Consider the following 16,664-nt stretch of genomic DNA (forward strand, 5'->3'; position numbering starts at 1 on the left):
CAGGACAAGGGCTGATTGAGCGCCGCTGCTGCTACTGAGTCATGTTCGGCTGATTCTGGGCTCGTCGGTGGACGAGAGCCGTCCGGCCACTTCAGCGCTTCTCTCTCTGCACACAAAGCCTGAACTGTCATTAAGTTTCATGGCCATGAAGGACAGCAGTAGCAATAGAAAGTGGACAGCACTGGAACAGAACAGCGCTTTAATTCGTCCTAGAAATGAGCGAAGCAACAAGTGACCATGACTGTGTCTACAAAAGTCATTTCAGATGATGAGGAACCACAGGTGACTTGAGAAGCGGCGTCTCGTCACACCAATCAGCAGAGGTCATGTTCTGTTCCCCGCTGAGAAGGAGCTGAGACGGCCTGAGGTTTCTCTGCAGCTTCTGGTTTGTCAAAATCCACTGAAAGCGCTGTGTGAACACCAACGAGGATCCTCCATAACATGGAGACCCAGTCTGATTGGGCTCTAAATTCTTCCAGGGATCATTTGTGGGGAAAGCGTGCTGACAGCTACAATCCAAATCCTGAGGTCCTATCTGTGGAGCAGCACATAACGCACCCTTTCATTTTTTATGTTTGAAAAAGTCCACTGAATAAGCTTCTTTGCTTGAAGGACTTTCTGCTACGATCTGTTCCACATGTTGGGGTGCAAACGGCAGGAACAAGGAACAAACACAACATTAATCCTTTAAAGCTCTTAGAAACACAGCGCCACAACGTTTAGCACACGAGTACGACTAAACCTGACGGCATCTGTAAGTGTCACCCAGTCTCATTTGCTTCTTGTGTTTTAGTTGCAATTTGGTCCAAAATAATGAAATGTACGGTCAGTGTATGTGTGTGTTCTATGAAAGGGACGATAGTGAGGAGGGAATGTACATAAAATAAAATAAAGTGAAGAATGTTACGTCTTGATGGCAAAGTCATAGAATTTAATCACGTCTCTTCCAATATTCAGCGACTACCGGATCGTCCTCAGCAGTCATTTTGATAATACAAGTAGAATATTGAGGCGAGTGGTGGCTGAGCTTCCCTTCACATCCTCCTGAACACAGCTGCTGCTCTGCACTGACACGCCGATCGTCATCAACCCACTGCAGTCAGAAAGTAAGAACACACGATGGAACAACATGGAGTAAAACACAAGCTTAAGCTTTGCTAAGACAAACAGCTCTGGCACGCTCAGTGTGTTTAACTTGCAGACAAACTGAAGTAAAACTTCAGTGACTGGATGAGTTGTGGTCACTGCTCTTCAAACTACATGTTGTCGTGTCGTAGCGACGCCTTCATGTCATTTAAAGTCCCTCCATATTGATTAAATCCGTAGAAACACATTTTTGTGTATCCAGTTTGCATATTTAGAGGTTAGTCCTTTTCCACCTTAAAATGTCTTACATGTAGCTCTTGACTTCCCACTCGCTGCACCTCGAGCAAACCAGCTCACTTCTGCTTCTGCTGAATCACTGTCCAGCTCCTCCACACTGCACAGTGGCGGCTGTAGTGGCAGAGTGACAGGACATGCTGCACATCAGAACGTGATGCTGAAGAAGAAGCATGAAGCCAGTTGGAGGACTGGCTCCTTACATCAGTTACATATGAAGTCTGAAAGTGTTTGGCCTCGATGCCGGCTGCTTATACAACACACCACACAGACATGTTACGTTTTCTCTGTCCGAATTTCAAAAATGGGCCGGGTCAGGAGCCTGAAGTAAATGCACAGCAGGTGAGGAGAGCTTTCTGACACCTGATTCTTGTGTGGACACCAACACCAGCACACGCTGTAGCAACCAAGCACTGGAGGTGATGAAGGGGAACCCCGAGACCAAGGAACCGAGAAACACAACATGTAGAGCACCTGCATGAAATGTGGATGTTGTCGGCAGTTTCTGTGAAGAAAAACCACAGCATGACGCAAGACGAACAGTCGAGGGACTTTCGAGTTCATCTTACGTGGAAGACATCAGTAGCAGTTGCTTTAATGCAGCAACTGTTTGGATTAGCACGAGCCGCCTCTCCAACTGTTTCCACAATGACCAGTTCCAGATAAACAACCTCCACCGTCAGGTTCGCCTGCAGCCTGATGCAGGGCGTGTTCCGCTGTCCTCTAATGAAATCACACTATTAGAGACAGATTCTGCAGATTACATCAGCGGTGCTCAGATGCAATGTGGGATTGCGTCAGTTTGGTCCGCAGAGACTTCAGGGTTTGACTCTCAAGCTGCAGTGATCCAACGCCGCCTCTGAGAACTCTGTTGTTTGGTCAGTTTCTATACATTACTGCTGAAGTACATTAATAATTATGAGGTCTGAGTGCTGAGCTTCAAGATTGGGTGACCACTCCTCAGTCTCAGAACAAGGCTGATCCCCAAACACAGAGCAGACAGCCAGGAGGTTTTATGGTCGCTGGGGAATGCTCTTGAGGCACCCGATGTTAGTCCAGCTGAGCCCTTTTCACTTGCTACAGACCGAAGAGAGTGCAGGAAGCAAGACGGTTTTATTTATTCTGCACTCCAACAGCAGACGCTGGGAGCTTCACAAGGGGAAGAAAAGACCAAGGAGGAGTCGGGGAGATTCCACGGCCATGGAAAGCATTTCAAGTTCCAGAGGAACAAATGGAAAGCTGCAAAACAGCTGGAGCTGTTGTTGACCGTAACTCTCCATTCAGAAACCCATTCTAACAAAACAGGAACACGTATTTTATTCAGTACTTTGCTGATACAAGTCTTCGGAGAGCCTCTGAGCTTTGTGCTTTTGAGCAGTTTCTTCCTGTCGATCCTCTCGAGCTGATTCGGGCTGAATGCTCGTGAACTTCCTCCTCAGGTCTCTCCACAAATGTTCTTCAGTGGTTCGAGTGGAGGCTTTGGCAGGGCCGACATGAAACCATTCAAGCTGTGTCCTGCACTGTCAGCTGGCTGAAAGGTGAACCTTGGCCCGGTCAGAGGTTCTGTACAGACGAATGTTTGGCTGCAGTGTGTCTCATCAGACTGATGAAGCTCATTGGAATGAAAGATTTTACAAACGCTTCCGCTTTGTGATTCTGGTTATGGACTGATCAGTAAAAAGTGCATTTAATGCATTTTAAATAAAATCTGCGACACATTTAAGTGAATTCGGCTAAATGTGGTCCTTAGTAGGCGTCTACCTCCTGGACAGCAGAACCGTGACCAGAACCAGGCCTGGTCAGCAGTTCAGCCTTTCTGTAGGAGGCTTCACCACACTCACGAGGCAACGCAATCATTTTACAACAGGTTTAACTGCAACGTCCAGTCTGGGCACAGACCACAAGAAGGACAGCAGCAGAGGGAAGGCAGAGGGTCGCTGCATTGCTGTTTGTCGCTTTAGGATGGATGGTGGAGTTTTTATTGGTCATGATGATGAGAAGACAAAAGAAGAGAAAATGCTGCATCGTGTTCTCGTCTTCCCCGAGTTTAGCCGGTCAGCATCGAGGGATCCCAGAGAAGAGACTTCATTTCTGTCTTGAAAACGTCTCCTGAAGACGTCCTGGTGGTGGCTCTGGCCGTTGGAACACAGTAAGAGGTGCAGGTTGCACTGAAATAACCTGCAAAGTTTCTGCAGCAGGAAAATGCTTACGAGGCACCGAACAGTCACTGATCAGCAAACAAACAAAAGCATAAAGAGCCCACCATCAGCTGTTGGTGTAGCTAGGTTGTCTCGTTGTTATCGTTTCACTTTCTACTAAAAACTGCTGATGCATAAAGCGGATCAAACACAACACTCAGATGTACACGTCAGGACGACTGCTGCTTGGAAGAATATTTCCTCATTCTTGCAAAATTTGGTTCCTCTTACTGTTTTTCACATGACTGACTTGAGACTACACTTTGAATGATTTTAACCCACATCCCCCGGCGTGCACACACACACACACACACACACACACACACACACACACACACACACACACACACAAGACCTGAAGACTGGTGAGGTGGGAGGAGGGAAGCTGATGGGAGGACAGCTGGGAAATGATGGGTGAGTGCAGGATTTATGGTTCAAACGTTTCNTGACTGACTTGAGACTACACTTTGAATGATTTTAGGCCAAAGAGACCAAACTGCACACACACACACACACACACACACACACACACACACACACACACACACACTATTAAGACCTGAAGACTGGTGAGGTGGGAGGAGGGAAGCTGATGGGAGGACAGCTGGGAAATGATGGGTGAGTGCAGGATTTATGGTTCAAACGTTTCGCAGAGTAAAACCGCTGCACATACTTGCCGTCAGCTGATGAGCTTCACTGTCTGCCAGCATCAGCCTCCGATGTTGCATCATTGCAGCATGTGCTCTGGACACCGTAAACATTAAGGTCGCTCTGAATGCGACGCCCAGCTCGTGGCCCGTGTGACCAGCTTCTGATTGGAACTTTTGGCCTCTGTGACCAATATTCTTTTACCCTCTGGATGTTCTTTATCTGCTTCTCAATACGCGGTGACGAGCCGGTACAGGACATAGTTGGTCTCATTGTTCTGTTTCTGGGAATGCAGTCAAGACTCTGTATACGTCACCAACATTTCAAAGACACCTTTGTGAACTGGCTAGTCCATTTTAGATGCACTACAACAGTCCAGATTATGCATTTCATTCATGCAGTCCTTCAGAATGGAAAGCCGGTGTGCTGTTTGTGGACCTGTCAGCACTATTTACAGCAGTGGAGTGCAATGTCAACTCCCACTATGTACACACTGATAGCTGTGAGCAGCAGCCTGCAGAGCTCATGACCCTCAACAGAGACCTTAAAACAGATTTGTGAATGGCTGTAAACCTGCGTACATCTGCTCGCCCTCTCACTTCCTGTTTCCCTCGTGCATTTCTTTCTTATAATCTTTCTGTTTTTTTTCCCAGCGTCTGTCTGCATTTCTTCGAGCCATCTGGACGTGTTTAATAAACTGCACAGATGTGAGACGTGGATCTCGCCGAGCATCCAGAGATAAATGGGCTTTCTGACTGCCAGCTCATCAACAACTTCTCTGCATGTCCTTTAATCATTAATGAAGTGAAGCAACCTGGAATGATATGTGATGATTCCTACAGGGTCCAACATGCCATCCTATGGTGACCAAAGTAAAACTTCATTTCAAAAAGATGAGCAAGAAGGTGACGGTTGCTAAAATGATATCTCCTTGTGCACAGCTTGTATATGGAACGCCTGCTGATTAGTCGTAAGCAAAGATCATGGAAGTAATCTATGCAAACACAGACATGCTGCCAAATACATGAAGTTTCCTTTGCAGGAGAACTAGATAGTATTCAGAAGACACTGTGTGAGGACAGCTGGGACTCCTGCTGCTGATCTGGTGACTCATGAAGTTACTGAAGTCAGCGAATTTGAAAATAAGCTCAATGTTAAAGTGTTGTTTACACATTCTGCCTCCATGACTCAGACTGTACTCCAGATGTCTGCAGCGTTTCATTCTTTGGTTGTATTTTTTGTCCACTGTGTCTGTATTTGGTTCTTCTTGATGCTGCACATGTTGCCTCACTGCTGAAGATATGGTCTCAGTTTGCTTGTTTTATCTGTACGCTTGCTTTTTTTCAGTGCCTCGAGCTCCCAGAGCCACAGCAGACAACAGTAATTTATCGTGAGTTATTGCCACCATTAAGATCATAAAACAATTCTGCAAGTGTGGGCCGTCGCATCTGAACTCTCCGTGACAAAATAAAATTTAGGAAAACCTCACGGCGGTTGTTGCCGACCACCCACAGCTACTTTATCTCACAGGGAGACGCTAGCAGCTCGAGTCGATGGCGTCTTTTTTCATGTAAGTTATCAATGTGTTTGTGACTGAGGCTGACTGCACTTATCTGTGCTGATAGCGATCAAATGGATTCTGCTGATACCAAATGTGTGACGGCACTGAGGTTAAGGAGCGTCATGCTCTCTAATCCAGCCGGCGTGATCAATTTAGCATGATCTGCAAAGAGAAGTGGTCTAACCACATCTCACACCTCAGCTGGCAGAGGAAACGACAGAAACAACTGTGCACTTTATTCATAGTTTCCACTGAAATGATGCAGGTTCAACAGATGTTCTACTGAGAAGTTCTATAAACTTATAAACTGTACACATGGAGCACAAGTGTACAAGTGTTTGCTGAGTCTTGCATATATTTTGATGCTATTTGAACAGGTGGAGTTCGTGCTTTTCTGTGTCTTCGTGCCCCTTAAAGGAAACCTAATTTCTTCAACGATAGCTTCACAAGAAGCGACTCTGTTACCTGCATGAATGTGGAAGCAATCTGGACTTTTGGCGTAAGAATGGGAAGAATGCAGGCCGTAGACGGGGGGAGGAGAGATCGTGCTTTCAGTAATCACAACACAGATGTTTCAAGGACCCCTTCTTTGACGGATGTCAGAGCTCATGCAGGGAAACATAAAACAGTCGTCTTCGGGGGAGACACTAAGTCTTTTCAGTGGGAGTGTTTATTTGCTTTAATGAAGATGGTCAGAAATCAGACTCTTCTTTCTTCGAATATTGTTTCACTTCCAGCCGCTCACAGGTTGGGGAACAGCTTTAAATCTATGAGAACCTGAGACACTGACTGGCTGTGCTGCTTCCCTGGTTACTGTGGAAACCACACAGCTCCTACAACTATCCCATCCCATAGTAGAAGTGCTTGTGTGGCCATAGCACGGCTTTACACTGGCTCAAGGTTGTGTTGAGACACATGAGTGTTTGGAGGAGCAACAACAACGTTTTTTTAAAAAACAGGTCCTTGTGCACCTAAACTAGTTCAAGAAAGAAGCTCCGGTGTAATCTGGTGACACCGCTATCTCCTGCTTCGTATGCACTTTCACTTACAGTTTGTTCTTGTTCTGTCCTATCATCGCTCTTATCCCTGATGTCCTCACTCTACGAGCCTCCGCTGTAGCTCCGGATACGTAAAATGCTGCATAATACGCATTTGAGATAGTCGCAGACAAAACACAGCGAGTTTTAGCTGCTACCAGGCGAAGGGTTAAAAAAGAAAAGCATTTTAATAAAGCCAAGTTAGCATCAAAGTCAAATCCTGTCATTCTGACAAGATTATTACCGTCATCACTGAACATATCAGTGTCTTGTCTCACACGTGTGTGAATGTGTTTTTGACAAGCGTGATGAGAACGATTCGATTAAGAAGCACACTGAGGCTCAGGTGAAAGGTTTCTTATATTTGATGAAAATGGGGCTCAACATTGGAATTTTCCACAAGCTTGCATGCTTCAACCTCTGGACAAGTAACTTTACTGCAGCCAGCAGTCATCAAATGTCCCCGATTTACAAAAAACAGCTGAAAAGCGACTGACCTCATCTATTTGCAGGAGCGTAAGCGGCCCTCACGCGTCCCTCCTATAGCATCAAAGACCCCCTGAGGTCTGTGGCAGTGGGTGGGAGGCAAACAGGTGAATACACTGATAAACTCACACCATTTGAGAGCCCACATGAGTGTTAATTAGGCAACATCAAAAGGCCAAAGGCAGCATGTAGGGAGCATATGGTGGAGCTGTACAATCGCTTAAGAAGGGCTTTGACGCAGAAAGCAGCTTTGTTGTGTTCTGTGGAAATTTAGGTGAAAAGCAAACGCAGCAACGTCACCAAACTTGCAAACTTTAAGTTAATCCGGCCACTTTGTCTGTTTTTCTGCTTACTTCAGACAAATATTTGTCCTGGGGGCTGCACACCTCACAGTGAGACATCAGACACCGAAACCAAGCAGCAGAGAGCATTTGTGCAGCGAGCGGGATGAGAAGCTCTGCTGACAACATGTTTGTTAGAATGCATGACGCTTAGATCAGGGGTGTCGAACTGCGGTCCTCAAGGGCCACAGTCCTGCATGTTTTAGATGTTTCCTTCTTCCAACACACCTGATTCAAATGATCAGCTCATCATCAAGCTCTGCAGAAGTCTGATAACGATCCTGATCATTTGAATCAGGTGTGTTGGAAGAAGGACACATCTAAAACATGCAGGATTGTGGCCCTCCAGGACCGGATGTCGACACCCCTGGCTTACATGATGCTAATTCTTGTCGCTCCTTTATCATCTCTCTTTGATGTCTGTTTGAAGAAACTAAGAGAGAATCTCAGGCACCACTACCAGATCTGACTCTGAGGCGTTTTCCTCCGTCCTCGGTGTAAGTGAGGCCGGTTAGCTTCGCCTGAAAGTCTGACATTCACACATCTACAGCTCTTTATCTTGTTACACAACTTTTCCAGGGTCACAGCTTTAGCAGACTGCAGCCAGAAGTTCATGAAAATGCTGAATTTCAGGGCTTGAGTCCAAAACGCAGCACAGTGGATTGAGTCCTGCCAGTAGGCGACAGCATCAAGGCGTATACTTTGGGAAGATGCCAACACCACAAGAAATGTCTGAAGGACCATCAACATGTTGCTGCTCTGGTCATCGTGTTTTAGCAATTACTGAGACTGACAACACAAGCGTTTCCTCTTGGATCAGTGATGCTGGATGATGGATGGGTTGTTTTTACAACGCTCTGGGAGGAGGTTCAATGAAGAAATCGAAGAGAAAATTCCAAACACATTCTCTCAAAGCAGATCAGCGTGGAAAATCAAGACAGATGTCAACGGTTTCTCTTCTGTAACTCCCAGACCCAACGCCTGCTTGTGTGTGTTTTTTTCCGCTCACTCCCTTCTACAAGTCCTGTTCCAGTCCCAGAGTTGGATAAAAAAGCTCAGTTCTGGCGCAACAAGTCGTTCATTCCAGCCGCGTCCCGGTTCTCACCCTGGAGGCGCACAAGCCGCTGAAGTAACGGTGCGCACAGGAGCTCCAGCATCTGCTAATGCCATCACAGCGTTTGATCTGAACCCAATGCTCTCTCGCTCGCCACGTCTACGTGGCAGGTATAGTTTGATTATGTAAAGATACCAACATCAGGCATGCACAAGAAGAAAACAGACTTTCCTATGGATCACTAAGAGCTCATAAGAATCACGCAATAGGAGCGTAAGGAATGAAATACTTACAGTGTCTTGCTTTCCAGTGGGTTTGGTGGTTTAGTTTACTCCCTGACTGGTTCCCTGGATGTCCAACTCAAGTTTGACTGCCTGAAATTCCTCCAAGAGACAACTCATAGAGACCGTGCTGCTCTGCGCAACTCTCGTGTCAAAGTCGCAGCGGCGCAACAGAAGACTCCAAATCCAGCCTGCAGCCAGGTAACCCTTTCATTGTGTGTCCGTGCAGAAAAGCAACACCGCTGCCAACTGTTTTCCCACCAGATCGCTGTCTGTTGTTGTTTGTTGTTGTTGTTTTTTATCAGAAAGTTGCTTTAATTCCCCCCAGATGCAGAACCTCGGTGCGTCCTGCTCCGTCTCCGTGCCTCTCTGCGCTGGCGCGGCTCTCGCTCCTCTCTGACCGACCGACTGCCACACACCCCGCACAGGACGGGACCTTTGTCTGCGCATGACGTCACACAAGCGTGCACACACACACACACACACACACACACACACACACTGCACAAAGATGCTACATTTTAATCAGATGTGTTCATTTTGCTGGTTTAAAAAAAATGTGCGTAAAAACAGCTTAACGCATGAAAAGTGCAGTTTGTCCTCGAGTGTCTTATCAGTGAAGACAGGTGACACTTTATGGGCAACAAGTGCTTTTATTTCCACCAGCTGACACACTTTTTTCACTCATCTTATGGAGGGGAAAAGATAGCATGCAAAAGTCCTCCAAGCAAAGAGATTTCTTGAAGAGCTCGTTGTGGAGAGTTGTTCTTTCTCCCTCAGCGCCTAATTGGAAACACATTTTTTTGTTTCAGTAACTTGTTAAGAGAGAGACAGGAAGGGAGAGAAAGAAAGAAAAAGAGAAAGACGGAGGGGTGGAGTGAAGCAGGGAGACAGAGGCTCTCTATAGACATACTGTATTCCTGACAAATTAACCCTCTGCATCATATGTTGGAAGTATTTCCTCCAAGTCTGCTGCTGCTGCTGCTGTCCAAGTGAAGTTAAAGAAAAACCCTCTCATGTGAAGTTTCTCAGGTTCTGAGAGGAATTTGGGTGAGGACAGTCCTGTCTGCCAGCTCTGCACCATCTGCGAACACTTAGCGAGGTGTTTGTCGTAAACCAACCGTTGAGGCTGTGGAATGAGACGGAGCGTTAAAGCCACGAAACGCTGAAGAATACAGCGTTTTCTGGTTTGTGTCAACAAACTGAATGTGTCATTTAGGTTTAATGCAATACGTTTAATTTCCAAGTGAAGCACAGTAATGTTGGTTCATTACCTCCACAGGGAGACTGGAGCCTTGTGCACAGCGAAGGGATCAGACCACTGAGGGCCAGAAAAGGCAACAAATCATTGATTAAATGATTAATTTATTAATTGTTCTGTAGGATCATTGTCGAATAAAACATGGTACATCTTCTAACTTGTGAGGATTTGCTGATTTCTGCTGGTCAGACTTAGAGCAACGACAACCTGCTACAGGTGACCAAGAAACCAATCAGAGCTCCAACCATCCCACACAGAAAGTAAACATCAAACACCCAAAGAAGATCTTGGTGATCAAAACGAATTTTTTGGAAAATATTACCTTAGTTTGAATCTCTAATCCTCTGTGTGGTAAGATTTCTGCATTTTCTGAGTGTGCATGACAGAGGCCCAGCAGTTCCTTGTGGTTTTATTTCCACCTACTCACAACATCGTGATGCCGTGGTCGTTGGCATTCCTGATTCTGAAAGTCACATCTCTGGTCCCTCCTGCACAGTCACCTTTGAATGTTAGGCAGGTCAAGAAAAACCCAACAAGTGGCCAAACTAAGTGGAAAAAAGACCATTTGCAATCGCCTGAAAGAGCTTTCTAACGATTCAGATTCAGATTCAGATTCGTTTTATTGTTATTGTAACGAGTACAACGCAACAAGTGCAAAAAACAAGAATCTAAAAACTTTGTAAAAACAACAATATGCAATCTAAAAGAAATATAGACATAAAAAAACAAACAAAACAAAAAGTTTGTTGAAGCTGTTCCACCTTCATCCAGGAGGCTCCATCAGCTCTGACTGACTAGCTGGGAGTTCCACATCCTGATATCCTGAAGGAGACGTTAACACCTGAGTTTGGGTTTTAATTGGGGGTTTGTTGCTCCTCCCCCTCATCATGTGGGTCGTTAGTGCTCCCCCTGCCACAGTGGGGTTCGTTAGGGTCTCTGTGGCTCGGTGTGGATGTGGGTTCATCTTCATCTGATTTTGACCTGCAGGGAGGACAGATGGTTTCAGAGAGAGGTGAAAGAGGCCATCTATGTCCAGCTGGAAAGAGCATCCCTCAGCAGAGGTGGAGGTCTGAGGCATCACCTCTCACCTGCTTACAGCTCAGTCCTAAGATCTCTCCCCAGGAAGATGAACCCACATCCACACCGAGCCACAGAGGTTCACCGGGTTCTCCGGCTTCCTCCCACAGTCCAGAAACATGCTGAGGTTAATTGGTGATTGTAAATTGTCCGTAGGTGTGAATGTGAGTGTGCTTGGTTGTCTGTCTCTAAGTGTAGCCCTGTGATAGACTGGTTACCTGTCCAGGTGAACCTGCCTTCACCCTGAGTCAGCTGGGATAGGCTCCGCCCCCCATGACCCTGGTGAGGATGAAGGTGTAGAGATGATGGATGGATGATGTAACTGGGCACCATCTATGTACAAATCAAAGCAACTCCAAGTCCAAATCCAGCGACATCTACTTCAGGTACAGCTCTGTTCATGATGGATTATAGAGGTGTGGATCTCTACATAGCAGTCATGTGTTTCTAATGCCATTGGTTTTCCTGGCACATGGTCAGGTTTCTGCCAGGTTAAAGTCCCTCTCCAGTCATTGACTGAACCCCTTCAAACTCATCTTTGTGCATCAAACTCAGATAGTCAGACGTTTAGTTTTTCCATAAGGATGCCTTAAAATAGCTTCGATACCACCGTAGCTTCATGTAGAATGTGCTATGAAGTCTCCACCTCGCTCTGTTTCACAGACCGATTCCCCATGGCTGCACCTTGAGCACACCAGCTCATCTGGACAAGACATTGTTGGGTTCCTTCGGTTTGTTATGTGTAAACCCTGTAAGTTAACGTCTGTGTTGTGGAGGCTGTCAGCAGGTTCAGAGCGGACACGTTAACAAGGTCAACAATGTGATGTTCAAACTTCAAATACCAAAGTTAAATAAGTTTCTCTGGTTTTGACTGATTCTTTGTTGTCTTGGTTTGTTTTAGTTCTTACTTTTGTTTTGGTTTTGGTTTTGGTCTCCTTACGTATGTAGCTGTTTGCACACTGTCCCTCTGGTCATTGTTTGTTTGCATCACTAAATAAAATAAAAACATTTTAAAAAACAATGTGATTTTCTCCAGAATGCGTCTTGAAGCGCCGAGTTACGGTTGAGCTTTGGGCTGTATAGTAGTATATTGGGCTATTTAGTATCACTGAGGCTGCTGAAGGACATTAGGTGGAGAGAGAAAAGCTATGAGACAGATGTATGGGCATGAATATGAGCAATCTACGAGTAGTTGGTGTTCAGAGCTCCTGGAAAAGTCATGACAGGGATTAAAGCATCATAGTTACCTCATCTAACCATCTCAAAAGACTTTTTCCCAACTTTATTGGAATCTAAAAGCCTCTCACATCCATGAACCGACCACAGAACTCACCATGAGACACTGTTTCATGTTGAGTTTCTCTGCTGCTGGAGCTGTTGGTTCTCTGACATCACATCTCCGGTGGCTTGGTCCAGAAAATAAAGAACACAAAAAGAAATACAAACAAAATGCACCATCAGACTGCTTTTCATGATCTAGAAATAGAAAGCTATGTGATGTATCGAGGGTGGGCGAGGAAGGAAAGGAACCACAAAGAGCCCAGTGATGGGGGATCCGTTTGCTTTGAGGGATTCATCGAAACGCTCGCAGAACCGCATGGCTACATCTTTGCTCTTGTTGTGACAGAAGCTCCTCTATTTGGCATACGTCTGACAGACCAAATTTAAACCATGGTGTCCCACAATGGAAAGCAAACATCTACTGGTCGAGCAAAGGGAGAATCCCACCTACTGTATGAGGGACCGGCTCCGAGGTGGCCTGTGCAGGGGCTCCGGTATACAGAGCTGCAGGCAAATGCATCCTGTTCTATACGCTCAAGACTCCGGCTCCATCAAAAACATCCCTCTGAGCTATGAAACAACCTCCAGTCCTGTCTGGATGCTGTAGCAGCAGCGTGTGGAGGGCTGCTGTGTTGACCTTACGTCTGCTCACATAGGATGAAAATGCAGGACTTTAATGGTCACATGGTTGTTAGTGAACTCTGTGTGAGGCCCCCAGCACTGCTTTGGAAGGTTTTGTGCCTCTTCATCATTTTTGCAAGGATGGCTCGGATCTGGTGTGAATTATCTCGTCATTAAAACGACTCCGTGATGAAAACAAATGGTCATCTCAACAAGAAATTTAACACACACGGATCCACAAGAACTGTGTGCAGCGTGTCACACCCACAGGCTTGTGCAGCATCTGGTAGCGTTTACTGAGGTGTTTGTAGTAAACAAACCAACCTAATTGTAGGAATGAAGGGAAGAGCAGGGCTTACAAACGTCTCATATAGGTTCTCCCTCCGAGTGCCCAGAAGCACGATCACTGTGAAGAACCCTCATTTCCCGGTTCTGTACTGGATGATTTATGCTCTTTTAGTTTTCTGTTTTTTGTTTTTTTTAATCTGCTCAACTGTCCTGAAATTGGTATTTTTTTGTGTAACTTCACCATCTAGTAATTTAGAGAAAATGAATGGAAGAAAGCTCCAATGTGTTTGTAGTTTGGGTTTAGGGAACTTCCTGAGATCATAATGCTGATGATCTGTCAAACATACAGCAGTTGGATGTACATGAAGCAGTTTGAGGAGGAGTCAGACGGGCCGAGGTCCTGCAGTCAGACGGGCCGAGGTCCTGCAGTCAGACAGGGGGAGACTAGAAACAGACACCATGTGCAGCAGAGACCAGGCCAACGCCACACAATGTCTGCTTTCTGCTGGGTTGCATTATTACACAAGGATGTTTTCAAGATGCGCTCGGTCAGAGAGCAGCGGACTGTTCTGGTTTATCTGCTAGTAAACCTGGTGGTGGAGGATAAGTGGCGTTTAGATGCTACAGCCAGCACAGCCTGTCTGCACTCTGCTTACATGAGAGTGGGCTGAAGGCAATTTAAAGATATCTTTGGTCAGGTTAAAGATATGTTAAGTCAGAGCCAGAGGATGGTATCGTCTGCCATTGGGCCCAGTGGGTTTAGGACGTCCCAGCCTGATACCCGCTGTGGGTTCATCCATATGGAGACACATGTAGTCAATCAGTAAAACAAAGTTCAAGCACATAGAGAGCATGTAAATATGTCGCCTGATCTTTGACATGTTGCAGAAAGAAGTGCAAGAAACTGAATAAAGAAGTTTATTCATCTTATATCAACATGACTAGCCGGTGTGAAGGCAGTGTCGGCCTGCTGACCTCCTTATTCCAGAGGGTTTGGCAGCAGTTCAGATGTTGAAGAATCATGGTGCCCAGGGGATGAACCTTAATGCCGTTTGTGATTCTGTAAATCTTCATCCAGCAGCACCAACTGGTCAAGTTTTCCTTTATCATGTAAAGTACCTCAACATCTAAGAACAAAAGGCATTCTAGTTTCCCAGAAGCCTAATGGCTCCGCAAATCAAAGATAATTTACTCTAGTTTCAGAACCATCAGCTGTACCTGCATTTAGTGCTACCATGCAGGGCTCCAGACTACGACCACAACGGTTGCATGTGTGACCTTTTATTGAGAATGTGTGAGTTCAAATTCAAAGCGGTCGCATCAGTGCGAGTGCATGATGATCATGAAGCTGTGTTGGTGTCGCTGACGCAGGATGCTGTTGTGTTGACCACAGTGGTGGGAGGCAGTGCTCTTGTAGCTTTGGTGTACGGCGCGATTTACGCTTAAAAACGAGGTCTACTGGTGAAGATGGAGCACACACATCTTCTGCTCTGAGAAAAGGGTGCATGTAAAAAAAAATTAAAATCTCTGGGTTTCATTTTGGAAAACTCTGACATTAGAATGCCCTAGTTTGCTCTTTTTAAAGTGAGTTTTGGTAAAACCTGCGTGTGAACACACCACAGATACCAGCAGCAGCTACCACAGCTGCCGTGGGGCGTTTGTGGGAGACGTTGGCAAGTCGTAGCGCCTCGACCAGCAGACGTTCAACAGGTGATGTGTTTTTCCTGTGACCAGGTGGGAGGTGCGACCAAATGAAATACTCTTACTTAGGTAATGTTTTCAAAGCCTGACTCAAAGGCATCAGTAGTTTCACTTAAGTGAAGGACAGCAATACTTCCTCCATCTCTGAAGAGCAAGAACGCAATCGAGCATAAACCGTGTATCCTCACGGTGCTGTAGCTCAGCGCTTGGAGACATGCTCATTAGTTTTGCAAAACTTTTCTCTAATTTCTCAACCCTAAGCCTAACACCACTATATTTGCCACACTCTGGTGTGATTAAACTTTGCTATATGGTCGGGCTGGTCTTCAGAAGCACAGCCCGGTCCCTCCCAGGGTGACATTTAGCTGTGCAGATAAGGGACGCTTGACATTTAGAACTTGTGTGTTTAAGACAAAGGTCCAGTCCTTATGCAAGAACCGCACTACTCACAATTCAAAAGTTATTTCAGACTTTTAAGCGCTGAGAGGTGGGTAAGAATGATGCATTCAGCCCATGTCGGTGTGGAGGGAAAAGTCAGACAATGAGAGAATTCAGTCAGACAGAAAGAAGGAGTGAAGGAGCACAGACACATGGCAGCAGGAGAACAGAGGGATTCAAAGGAGAGTAGAGTTTCAGCACAGTGGAGCCAGACTGAAAGAGAGCAAAGAGGTTAGTTTGGGTAAAACAGAGGAAATGGAAGAAAAGTAGAGGGGTAAGGGGCAACATCAACAGCCCCGGGGCACAGAGCTGGATGACATCACAGAATAAACTATTCTTAGGTAGGAGCTAGAAAAACAGGTGACTATCAGATATTACTGATAGAGATACAAGAAGCTGGGATATGAAAAAGCAGCAGCAGGAAGTGCAGAAGAACACACTGCTATCATCGCTAATGTCATTTATGACTTCATGCTTAATTGCATTTATTGAGCAATGCAGCAGTTTATTGTTCTTCATCATTCTGGTACCAAGCAACAAAATGGATGATTTACAGCCGCTGACAGGGAGGACTGGGGCTTTATGGGGATATATATTATGTTAAATAAACACATTTAGCATTCACTCCTGCTTCTCTAAACTACTCGCTTGTCTGCTTTGACTGGGATATGCCACTGTGACGATATTATCCGACGGTCGACATACACATGATGATGACAGTCCCTGTCGCCGTCCTCGTCTCCGTTGTTGTCGGAACAGAAGAGAGCGATGAGCTGGAGATGACAGAGCAGCCATGGTGACTTCCTCTGCCTCAGCTGGTGATACACGCTCATGGCGTCCCTCCGTTGACCATGTGTCGCTGATGAAGTGTTTCTTTTGTAATGGACTCTTGTGTACTCGTTTACAGCCTCCCCCTGCAGTTACTGGATCCCAAACCGCAGAGTGGTGTCGTCACCGCCCGGCTGTCGCCGTAAAACAGCGAATAAAGTCTAATGTCCAGTTAACTAGAAC

At 45.9% G+C, this 16,664-nt stretch overlaps 1 protein-coding gene and 1 long non-coding RNA gene across 3 annotated transcripts in view; one reads left to right on the plus strand and one right to left on the minus strand.

Moving 5' to 3' along the window:
- lpar1 (lysophosphatidic acid receptor 1) overlaps positions 1-9,005 on the minus strand; it is a 42,328-nt gene extending 33,323 nt beyond the window's left edge. The window contains exon 1 of the mRNA XM_008292118.1: positions 8,999-9,005. The gene's annotated coding sequence lies outside the window, so the exon portion shown is untranslated. The remainder of the gene's footprint in view (positions 1-8,998) is intronic.
- On the plus strand, positions 8,394-10,404 carry LOC103364846 (uncharacterized). Of its 2 annotated transcripts, XR_520575.1 has the most exons (3): positions 8,402-8,875; positions 9,016-9,187; positions 9,315-10,404. It is a non-coding gene; the product is annotated as an uncharacterized LOC103364846 (long non-coding RNA). The 2 variants fall into 2 exon arrangements; XR_520574.1 differs by having other exon boundaries at positions 8,394-9,187.
- The last annotated feature ends 6,260 nt before the right edge of the window (positions 10,405-16,664 follow it).

Source organism: Stegastes partitus, unplaced genomic scaffold, assembly GCF_000690725.1.
Source record: "Stegastes partitus isolate 25-593 unplaced genomic scaffold, Stegastes_partitus-1.0.2 Scaffold786, whole genome shotgun sequence".
NCBI lineage: Eukaryota > Metazoa > Chordata > Actinopteri > Pomacentridae > Stegastes > Stegastes partitus.